The sequence below is a fragment of the Artibeus jamaicensis genome, unplaced genomic scaffold (genome assembly GCF_021234435.1).
Source record: "Artibeus jamaicensis isolate MK-2021 breed Jamaican fruit bat unplaced genomic scaffold, CSHL_Jam_final scaffold_369, whole genome shotgun sequence".
Classification (NCBI taxonomy): domain Eukaryota; kingdom Metazoa; phylum Chordata; class Mammalia; order Chiroptera; family Phyllostomidae; genus Artibeus; species Artibeus jamaicensis.
The window spans coordinates 12,357,605-12,368,996 of record NW_026522042.1 but is presented as its reverse complement, the minus strand read 5'-3'; the positions used below and the strand labels follow the sequence as shown (position 1 = coordinate 12,368,996).

The 11,392-nt window shown below is 48.8% G+C and overlaps 1 protein-coding gene and 1 long non-coding RNA gene across 2 annotated transcripts in view; one reads left to right on the top strand and one right to left on the bottom strand.

Moving 5' to 3' along the window:
* Positions 1–6,503: 6,503 nt before the first annotated feature.
* On the bottom strand, positions 6,504–8,654 carry LOC128626179 (uncharacterized). The gene is made up of 3 exons (XR_008390101.1): positions 8,318–8,654; positions 7,223–7,298; positions 6,504–7,010 (listed from the first exon to the last, which is right to left on the bottom strand). It is a non-coding gene; the product is annotated as an uncharacterized LOC128626179 (long non-coding RNA).
* Positions 8,655–8,728: 74 nt separating this feature from the next.
* RAI14 (retinoic acid induced 14) overlaps positions 8,729–11,392 on the top strand; it is a 125,309-nt gene continuing 122,645 nt past the window's right edge. Inside the window, exon 1 of the mRNA XM_053657218.1 lies at positions 8,729–8,785. The gene's annotated coding sequence lies outside the window, so the exon portion shown is untranslated. The remainder of the gene's footprint in view (positions 8,786–11,392) is intronic.

The window sequence follows — 11,392 nt, the reverse complement described above, 5'->3', positions numbered from 1 at the left end:
GCCCAAGGAGCCACGTGAAGGAGAACCGAGATCTCAGCCAACCATCTCTAGCTGAGCTCCAGGCAGGGACCCGCACCACTCCTGCTGGCTCCAGGCATGAGGTCACTTCAGGTCATCTGGCCATTCATTACCCCAGCATAAACCACATGAAGCAGAATCATCTGGTCAACCCACAGTATCACGAGAAATAACAAATTGTATTACATTATTGTTTTAAGCTATTAAGTTTTGAGTCTCTTTGTTTTACAGCAATAGACAAATCCGACATCTATTCTCTCTTTTTTCCCATTAGCGGAACCCCAATTTTATACGGTGTGCAATATACCCAACTATAAATCTATATTTCCTTCCCTTCCTTTCATGTGACACGGTGTGGGCCAATAAAATTAAGATATGAGGTGGGGCTTTCAGAAAATCTCCCTACGAGGGGCAGACTGCACTGGCCTGGCCACTGTTCCCCTTCCTCCTGCCTGGAACACAGGTGTGCTGCTGCAGGTGGGGAAGCGGTCTTCCCGCAACGAGCGAAAATTCTGGAGAACTGCAGAGACCTCAGACCTGGCATCCTTAAGACACTGATTCAAACCAAGTAAGTTTTCGAAATGAAGAAAACAAGCCTCTTTTTGTTAAAGCCATTATAACAGGCATTGTTATCACTGTAAGAGGCAGCGGATCCCAACACCCATAATGTTTCAATTGCAACATTATTTACTAGTGTGGAAGCTGCATAGGATCAGCCTTCCTAATCCAGGCTGCACATCCAAACAGGAATGTCTATCAGTGGGGATATGTTTATCATATTTTGTTTCCCACAGTACAGGGCTTCATAAGCTTTTTAGCATACGCTAAAAAGAATCATATGCCTCACATGTTCAAGAACAAACTTGCCAGGCAATACGGCTTTGCAAAGCCATGAAATAGGGCTAAAGAACTAGAAAGCAACATGAAATCATTTGCTGTCTGCTTTTGGTGATTCTCTGTCCATGCATGTCTATAGGTCATCTCTCCAAATCGTCTGGGAACTCCTTCAACGTCAAGAGCATCTCAAATTTCTTATTTCTATGTGTGTGCAGTGCTATACTTTATATATTAGTTGATAAAGTTTCCATATAAGACTTAGCAAATAGTACCCTAGAAATGTTTAAACTATAGCCCATGACATTTTAAATAACAGTTGAATTGATTTTGCTATATACCACTATTTTATTTCACCCAAGGTTCTATGTATCTCTTATGCTTCTCCTATTAGTGATAATTATCAACATTATTTCTTTACCTCTTACTCTGTGCCAGGCACTATTATATGTCCTTCATATGTATTAAATATTTAATCTCCAAAATAACCCAAGAGTCAGGTACTGATGTTAGTCCCATTTTGCAGATGAAGAAACTAAGGCCAAGAGAGATTAAGTGGCCTGCCCGAAATTGCCCAACTAGTAAGTGGAGAAGTCAGGGTCCAAAGATACTACACTACTGGGTCTTCCTTCCTCCCTTCCTTCCTTCCTTCCTTCCTTCCTTCCTTCCTTCCTTCCTTCCTTCCTTCCTTTCTTCCTCCCTCCCTCCCTCCCTCCCTCCCTCCTTCCTAAAATTCTTTCATTTCTCATCTTTACTCCACATTTAAAAACAAAGAGAAAATAAAAGAGAGTTCATTGTAATTGCTGCCCAGCAGCTGACAACTGCTTCAGGCTGGAGAAGCCACTCCTCAGGCCGTGCTGGGGGGCTGCTGGCCAGATACGCAGCTTCTCTGTCTGCTGATCCTCTGCAGAGCTGGCCTCACACATCTACTCCCAACTTTCTCCAAAACACCCACCATCTTCCATCCCGCCGAATGGAGCATGGGAGGAAGAATGCCCAGACTTGGAGTAGAAGGCAGCGTGGTCGGGGAGCGAGAGTCCGGAGGAGAAAGAGCACCCTGAACGTTCTCATAATTTGTATTTCTTAGTATGAGCATGTGATGTTGGATGTGAATGGAAAGTCCTCTTAAGGCACACAGTTTAAATTAAAATGCTTTAAAATACCTCCCAGATGTCCACAAAGCAACTATGATACCCACTCAGACTTCTACCTCCCTCCCTTTGTCCCCGGCCCCTGGGTCTTTTGGTGGCCAGTTTCCCAGACCAGCTCAGTGCCAATTTCGTCTTCTGGTCCCCCGAAAGGGCCTCCAAAACTCCCTTCCCTGTTACATAATTCAACAAGGCACGCTCCCCTCGGGTTGGCCAATAGTAACCTCAATAAACTTAACACCAAAACGCTGGCCCCTCCCTTTTATCAGTCTCTTACTCTGAAGCCAATTGGCCTCCTTGGCACTTGTGTTCTGAGGGTCCTAGGAACCCATGAGAGGAAGTTGCCATGGCCTCTGCGGCCCTTCCTGGTCCCCAGAATACTTCCACGGTGACCCTCCTGGCTCCCCCAAGTCATCCCTCCTGTCTCTGGCATGTCACAGGGCGAACAGAGACATGTTCACGCTCTTAATCTTCTCCTCCTGAGGCTCAAACAGGAAGTCTAGAACAATAAATTTCAGGACTGTCTTTGAAAAAAAAGGCAACAGAAGAATCATAATTTCACCTTGGAAGAACCTCTGTCCTGAACGTGAGAAACCTGCTTAAGGCACATATTTGGATAGTTGAGGAATTTGTATTCAGGCAAAACAAACAGAGGACTTGTGGAATTTCGTGAAATATCTTCACAGTGCAGTCATATATCTTAAGCACTCACAGTCTGCTGTGGAAAATGTCTCTCAGAAATGCGTTCCCTCGGAGCCGAGAGATGAATTTTGAAAACAACAAGCACTCTACTTCATGTGGCCTCCTAATGACTTTAAAGAGAGTGACAAAAATGGAAAAGTGGAGATGAATGACAGGAACTGAATAGCTACAAAACCTCCGAAAAACATAAACAAGCATCTGTAACAGTTGCTAAGTAAACTCATCAGCGAAAATAGTACGTCCACAGGTTTATTATGGGTGCACTGTTTGGGTAGGGGAAAATCAGTAATTAAAATCCCTCACAGGCAGAACTTGATCTCAGTGAGGAAGACAAAAAACCCAGAGCTCAGGTTTAATGCTATAACAGAAAACAAGCGGGCCAGGCCAACAAAAACAGCGGCTCGGTGTAGGATCACTCCATCAGGAAATCATTCTGGAGCAATGACTTTTGCAAGGGCCTTTGCGAGTCCCCCCTCCCCCCGCCCCCCCAGCCTCCCTTTGCTAAGTCAAGAACCAGACGCTCCCAGGTAAGGCACAGGCAGACACTAATGTGTGGCCTCACACCCCCATCATATAGGGAGAGCAGAAAGTGGCGACACCTGGGCCCCACACCAGACCACTTGAATCTGTACTGTAGGGGACGGGGCCAAGAAAATTGGTGGTTTTTAAAGGCGGGTGACTTTCATGGGCAGCCAAGGTCATGACCCACCTCAGAGGATGAAAGAAAAGCTGTGCCTGGCACACTCGTGGGTTTACATGCCAAGTTGCTGCTTCTGACTGTGGAGCTTTGTGAAAGCCCCTTCTCTTAGCCTGTTGATAACGTCTAACCACCTCCTGGATGTTTATGGGGTCCTCACAGTGCCCTCCTCCACTGCCTCAATGGGAGAGTATGTTCTGGAATTTCTGACAGGCATAGCGGAACAACCAACTTGGCAGCACAGTGGCTATTTAGATTATCTAGAATTGTTTCTTTTGTAAAAGGGGAGGCCACCAAGATTGAGTTTTCAGTGTTTGTTTTCTGTCCCACAGGGATGGCACCTGGGTTCCATTCCTTTACAGCTAGTCTTTCACCAGAAGTGGGAGAAGGAATGAAATCACTCTGAGAGTATACAGAGGCGGTCCAGAGGCAACCCAGAGTGTGGGGTAGAGGATCACTCTGGAACTGACATCGCACACTCTAACGCTTGGCCCCAGTCTTTCTGCTTCTATGATTTGGGCAGTTGCTGGATCTATTCAAAACACAGTTTTGGCCCTGGCTGGTGTGGCTCAGTGGATTGAGTGCCAGCCTGTGAACCAAAGAGTCACAGGTTCGATTCCCAGTCAGGGCACATGGCTGGGTTGCAGGCCAGGTCCCCAGTGGGGCCACTGGAGAGGCAACCACACATGGATGTTTCTCTCCCTCTCTTCTCTTCTAGAAAAATAACTAAATAAATTTAAAAAAACACCCCACAGTTTTGGCATCTATCGAAACAAGGTAATACTCCATCCTGCTGCTGTGAGGAATCAAACTATATCTACCAAAATCCTCAATCCATATTAGCTCTCACAGAGGCAGGATTGAAGTTAACGGTGTAGGTTCTAAGGCCAGACTGTTGTAGCTGGAACTCCAGCACTTCCTAGCTGGGTCTTTGGGCAAGTTACTTAATCTCTCTGGGCCCAGTTCCCTCTTGTAAGCAAAGGGGAGGATAACGGTCCTCACAGGGTTTGTATAAGGACTAAATGACCTAACATTAGGGTGGCCGGACATCTCAGTTTGCTCAGGACAGGTATAGTTTATGCCTTCTGTCCTAGTATCTTGGCTGGTGTAGAGTGTGCCTGCCCTGTTTTCCTCTCAAACGTGTAACAGGTGTAACAGTGTCCCAGGTTGGCTAATTCAGTACATGGCCACTGTGGTTGATGTATCACTTAGGAAAGGGTCTGGTACAGAGTCGATGCTAAATGTGTGTGAGATGATAATATTAGCTCCTAGAGCAGCACTATCCAAGAGAAATCTAATGCAAGCCAGATACTAATTTTTAATTTTCCAGTTAAGCACATTAAAAAAAGGAGTAACTGAAATCAGTGTCAATAACATATTTAACCTAAGATATTCAAAATATTAACATCTCAGTATATAAGCAGTATAAACATTAGTGGGGAACTGTTGTTTTGAGTATCTGCCATGTGGTTTGCATTTATCACACATCTCAATTCGGAGCAGTGCCATTTCAGGTGGTTAGTAGCTTAGCAGACTAGTGGACCAGTGAGTGACGTTTCAGGCGCTAACATGTGGCTAGTGGCCACCATCCTGGACAGCACAGTTTTGCAGACTTTATATTTCCCCTGTGAGTTGACAGACCAGGTTTAAGGTCATCTCGTGTCTGTAATGTCAAGGTTGAGATATTTAGCTTCTCTGCCATGTTCTTCCAAGCAGGGCTCTGATGCAGAGCTTTGGAGTGTACTGTTGCTGAGCATTTTAGTCCTACATCCCGAATGGATGCCCAGGGTCACTGAGAAGGAAAGTATAGTAACTTACCCTTGGCGAAACCTCTGCCGGCTTCCTGGCAAATGGAAAACCGTGGCCAATCAGTGTTTGCAGGCTACTTTATGACTGTGATCTTATTAAATTGTGAAAGGCAAAGCTGAAGTTACTTTATTAGTTTCTCTCAGGTCACAGTTTCTTCCTATTTGAAAACATTCCCAAGAAAATACAAAAACACAAAAAGTGTCTTTTCTATAAATATGTGGGCTCTTTCCTGTAGATTACGTCCCTCTGACCTTCAGATTGTATTTTAGTTTCATTCCCTGGACCAGCCTCCTGTGGCCACACTCCCCTCAATCATGCAGCCTCCCAGCAGACCCCGAAGCGCAGCGAGACCCTGCTCACATACCAACAGTGCAGGGCTCCTTTTCGGCTTTTGTGCGATACCTATCTCTATTTCCTCCTTTAGGGGCAGTTTCTCGTGACCCTAACATGTCTTAGCTTTGGTTACCCAGAAGTTCATAATCTTGGAAGATTGACAAGAGATAGAGCAAGCAAGAAAGAATGTAGTACCATATAATTTCAAAAGTGAAAACTTGGCCCTACCAATCAATGAATTTCACTTGTAGACCCTGCTCAGTCCTGAATGGCAACACTGTTTGAAGCTGACGATCTTATTGGTGTGGTGAGAGAGACACGCAGAACCATTCGAGAACCATGTTTTGCTGAAAAATGGAAGGACGACATTGCTTGCGAAGGCTCTTGAAGCTAACAGAATGGATTTAGGATGTTAGAGCTGGGAAAATTCTCAGAGGCCATGCAATTCAGTGTGCTCTTTTACTGATCAAGAAAGTGGGACCAGGAAAGGTTCAAACACCCGGTGAAGTTCAAATGGCAAGCTAGTGAAAGAGCGGGGCTGGGAAACTTGGCCCTCTTGCCCCCATTGCTCCGAGTGCTGTGCATCGCACCAGCTACCTTTGACTGGGAGTCATTCCTCTAGCAACAAACAACATGCATTTCTCCCCAGAAAAGTTTTTATCAACTTTATGCAGGTTAGATAGTTTATGTTTTTTCTGAAGTTGTCACTTAAATATTTATTTATTTTTAAAATATATAATCTTTTTTTAAAAAGATTTTATTTATTTATCTTTAGAGGGGAAGGGAAGGAGAGAAGGAGAGAAATATCAATGTGTGGTTGCCTCTCATGAGTCCCCTGCTGGGAACTGGCCTGCAACCCCAACATGTGCCCTGACTGGGAATCAAACCGAGATCCTTTGGTTCGCAGGCCCATGCTCAATCCACTGAGCTATGCCAGCCAGAGCTAAAATATATAATCTTTATTATATTTTTCCCATGACCACTTTGTCCCCTTATACTCCCCCCCCCACCCTCAATCACCACCCGGTCATCCCTGTCCATGTGTTCTTTTTCTTTTTCGTCTTTCACACACTTTTACCTGGGCCTGGTCTCCATCCAAGGGTGTTGTTCAGTGTATTCTGAATCCAATCAGCATTTCCAAAGGGCCTGGGGGCGCGGTGGAGGGAGGGAGACCCCCCCAAACCAAAAAACCAGGAGAAGTCCCATTCTTGACCAGAACTCTCCCTGCCAGAGGCTGAACTTCAGCTGCGGTCTGATTTCAGGGGAGGGGGATCTGGAACATGGTCTTGGCCCATTGCACTGACTATAATGGTCCTTTCCTCCTCAACAATCCTTCGCCCAGCGTTGGACTCGCTGATGTTAGATAGGGGCTTATGAACTAAGGAGAATGAAAATACACAAGCCACGGAAACCCCAAGCTGACACGGGCAGGTAGGCTCATCGAGGCAGAGGGCTGCAGAGACAGGACCCTGCAAAACAGAAGAGGAAAAAAGGAGAGACATGCCTGCTCTGAGTTAAAAACTGCTGATGCCCTTGCCTTACACAATGATTAATGTTCCATGTTTAACTCCTTCAGCTACAGAACATACACGGGTCAACTTTCCAAGGTGGCATGGCACACACCCTCTACCACACTTCACAGCCCACCCTCCCGCTGCCCCTGCTCACCCAAGGGACTGACCTGCTGGAAGCAGAACAGAAAACTCCTCAGGGGCAGCGTGGCTCCTGCCCACCCAGCACCCTGCAGTGCACCACCACTGTGAACCACAAAGAAAAACCATGCTGTAGCAATTGCCAGCATTAAACCAGAAGAAATGTTTGCCTGTTCCCCTTTCCTTTTGAGGGTGACTTCGTCTGACTAGGATAAGACAGGACGAGGAGTACGCATCTTGTTTTAAACTGGCTGTTCATCACTTCCCTAAGGAATCTCTGATGCGTGATTTAGGAAGTGAAGTGTAACTTCCTACTTGCGTTTTTGCTCCCTGCTTGATAACTTGGTAAGTCACCAGTTAAAGCTAAGACAAGCCGTTTCCTTGGCTGGTAGGGGGTTTGGGACTGGGGGATGAGGGTAGATAAAGTCTGACCCCTTAGATAAGATCTCACTAAGGATTATAGCAATGAATTGAACTCTGTCAAGGCGAATTTTACTTTTGCTGTAATTGTTTTTTTTTTAAGTTCAATTGAGTCAGAGGGACTCCCACCAGAAAGGACTCATACCACCTGTTTACTCCAGGAAGCTTCCTGCCCTACCAAAGAATGCAGAATTAACCAGTTAACGGAGGGGGCTTTGGTGAATAAAGAATTGTTAAGCCAAAAGCTAGTTGACTACAATGAATGAAGAGGCTGTCCCAAATTAACAGGTGGAGGGTTTTGAAATCCTTGGAATTAAGGGAGTCCATCGCGTTCAAACGCCCGTCTCAGCCTGCTGGGGAAGGGAGAGAGGCTGCAGGGGTCCTGGGAGGAGGGCCACACCTACCCATTTGCTTAGAGGCACTGCTTCGAGGGCCCCCTATTCATGCCTTTCAGCTCAGGCAACTGAACGCTACTTTCCGTCGTCACCCAAAGAGTGTAGGAAACAGTCACTCCAATTAGTTCAGTCCAGGGACTATGAGCACATTCTATCTACTTTACTTTCTGTTCAATCACTTTGGAAAATATAACCGATTTGAATCTGGTTAGAAGGCCTCTGGATCAGTAACGCTCCCACGACAACAAGTGACTTTGGAAAGGAATACTATTGGGCACTCCTCTGTCCTAAGCCTGGGGATCACAGTACCGGTCCTTTCCAGTTACTTCAGGTGATGACGATGGAACACATCCGCGGGGAAGGGTTCCACGATCCACGCAAAACTAAGAGCAGGCCAGCGCCGCCCAGGGCTCGCTGCCGGATCCTGGGCAACTCTCGCAGGTCTGGACCGGAGAGCCTGGCCGGGTCACCTGACTCGCGGAATTTAGGGCCCGGCGGGGTGGAAGGGGAGGGGAATGGTTAGCACCTCCCTTCCCGCTCCCGCGGGATCCGGGTCGGCGGGGCCGGCGCCGGGCGGCCACGTGGTGGTGCTGCCGCTGCCCCCGCCCCCGCCCCGCCAGCCCAGCCGCGGAGCCGCAGCGCCCACTGACCCCCGCAGCGGAGGAGGAGGAGGAGGAGGAGGAGGAGGAACCGAGGCGCAGGAAGCCGGGCAGGAAGCGAGCGGGCGGGGTGGCGCAGCCAGCGGGGCACGGGAGCAGCTGCGGTCTCCTGGATGGGGTGAGTGCGCGGCGCCGAGAGTTGGGAGGCTCCCCGGAGCGAGGTCCGCGGCTCCGGTCCCCGCCTTTGTGTCTGGGGCTCTGGCGGCGACGGGAGCCCGGGACGGCGTGCCGGGCGGAGCGGCTTAGCGGGTGGCAGCGAGGGTCCCGCCACCAGTCCCGAGTCCCTCGCCGGCCGGCAGCTGTCTGCGGAGGGCAGATTTGGGGACTGGGGAAGAGGAAGATGGTTGGGATTCGAGTAGTGGGAGGACCGAGCCAAGTTAGGAGAGAGGTTTTCTTCTACGGGCGCCGACTCGAGGGCCAGCCGGGGCAGGGCGCGGGGCTACGGAGGAGCGAGCGCGGGCGGCAATGAATGACCGGCCCCCGGCAGGGCGTGCTGCGTGCGCCCTCGAGTTGCACCCCGTCCCACCTGCCCTGCCCGCCCGGCTCTTCCCGGTCTCCGCTGCCCCGCTCGACCAGCCTCCGCGCTGAACTTGGAGTAGCTGAGGAGGAAGGCGGGAGCGGGAGACTCTGGGTGGCTCCGGCGAGCGAGGGTCCGCTATTGTTCCATCTCTGACTCCAGGAGCCCATCGGCTGGCCCCAGCGTGCAGGAGAGGCCACCCCGGGCCTGCCTCCCGCTGCCCGTTGTCGGTCCTCCTTGTCCTTTTCCCGCCGCAGGTCTGAGGGCGGCCGGGAAGGAGGGATGCTGGAGTTCGGGCAGACTCGGAGCAGCTGGGACTTAGGAGGTGGAGCTGGGAGAGGGGCGCGCGGGCCGCCATCTACCCCAGCCTCTGCCCGGGAGGGTGTGTACCCTCCCTATCCACCTTCCCTTTGCTGCCAGCTTGGCAGGTTTGTATCCGCGGTTTAATTTCTGCGCTTTGCAGGGTTCAGCAGCCAACCCCTGGCTCACGCTGTCCTTTGCGTTTGGATCTCGCAATCCCCCTTTTGTGGAGTGGCTGGGGTGGGGGGTCGGGAGCTCAGAATATGGAGAGGCAGCTGACGGGGCAGATGGAGGCCAATGTAAAGTGCAGGAGTTACAGGAGACCTCCCAGAGGCTGGGGCAGTCAGTCCAGGCTTTCGCTCCTTTAAGGAGCCCAGCTCAGCGCAACTTCCCAGTGGTGATTGGGTTAGACCTGCGGATTCCAGGCCGCTCACCTGCACCAGCGGCTTCCCGTGGTCCAGGAGCCCAGGTCTTTTGGACGGATCTGCGTTTTCCTTCCGGTAGAGGAGAATCCCAAGCTCCCTGGGATGAGGAAACACTGCCAGTTCCCTGGAGAATGTTATCTCAGACTCTAAGGGTCTAGCTGAGGGAGGAGCTGCTTTTACGGCTCAGGGCTTAGCAGAAGCTCATCCTTAGTGAGGGGAGTTTCAACTACTGGAGGTTCGAACGCAGTCGGAGAAGACCCAGGGCATCACAGGGAGGGCGGATTTGGACTGCTGTCCCCAGTCGCAGGTCCCTGTTCACAGGTGTGGCTGGGAGTTTTATAACCAATGTGTGTAATCCGATCGTCTTTTCTTAAGGATGCCTGCCCTGTGTCATGTTTTTGTTTTCTCTTGCGCTTGTGAGATAGATTTCACGTGAGGAAATTCATCCAGTTCCTATCATTTTTAACCACTGCTTGCAAACGTGGATGGGGAGAGGCGGTCCCATGCTGGGCTGTTGGGGGTTTTCCATTTCCATTCATTGAGATGCTTCATTAATGAATTGCTTGTATCATGTACACTCTTTAAATTTGTTTTACGGCTTTTTTGGGGGGTGGGGGGGGCTGGTGATTACAGACCTGTTGAAAAACCTTGTTACTGTTATTTGTAAAATTGAATGAGAAGAGTGAGTGCCAGGCCCGGGAGACAGTGGGCATGGCGTGTCCTGCTCACCAGTGGTGCACCTGACAGTGAAGCCCTGTCTCCAGTTGCCACTTCTCAAAGCGACCTTGAGGCAGGTGCACTTGGTATCACTCACGTTATAAAGGTGAAGAAACTGAGGTTGGGAGGTTAAAGAAACAAATGTGGAATTAATGGAATGCGATGAAGGCGTTTTGTGTCCTTCTTATCCTTCCTTTAGAAATAAGTATGAAATATTTACAATATACATCAAAAGAGACTGTAGTAAGGCTTCCATTTCCCCATACTACCTAGGTTTAAGAGATACTAATCTTTCCATATCTGTTTTATATCCCCTCATAGAAATAAGCTGCAACTGAAATATTTTACCCATCCCCCCCTCCTCAGGTACCTACTGATGTGAAGTTCCTATATAAAGTTTCCAAACGTTTTCGGTACTTCTGGACATTACCTATTTGCAAAGTGTCCGTGAGCTTGTGTGTTTAGCATTTTACATGCATGGCATAGTTCTCTCCACATACAATATACAGTTTTTAATTTGTTACTATGCGAGGTATATATAGCTCTTACTTTAGCTTCTACAGAGAATTCCACTGTATGAATAAGTTATAGTATATTCATTCCCTCGCCAAGAGAAGACGAGAGTGTTCCCACTTTGTCAGTTACACCTTTTCTGCTGAGGACAGTTAGTCCGTTTCCATTTTTTTCACTATAATAGAGTGCTTCCATAAACATCTAAGACATTGTTCCCTGGACACAAGTATCTCTGTCACACACACAATTAATG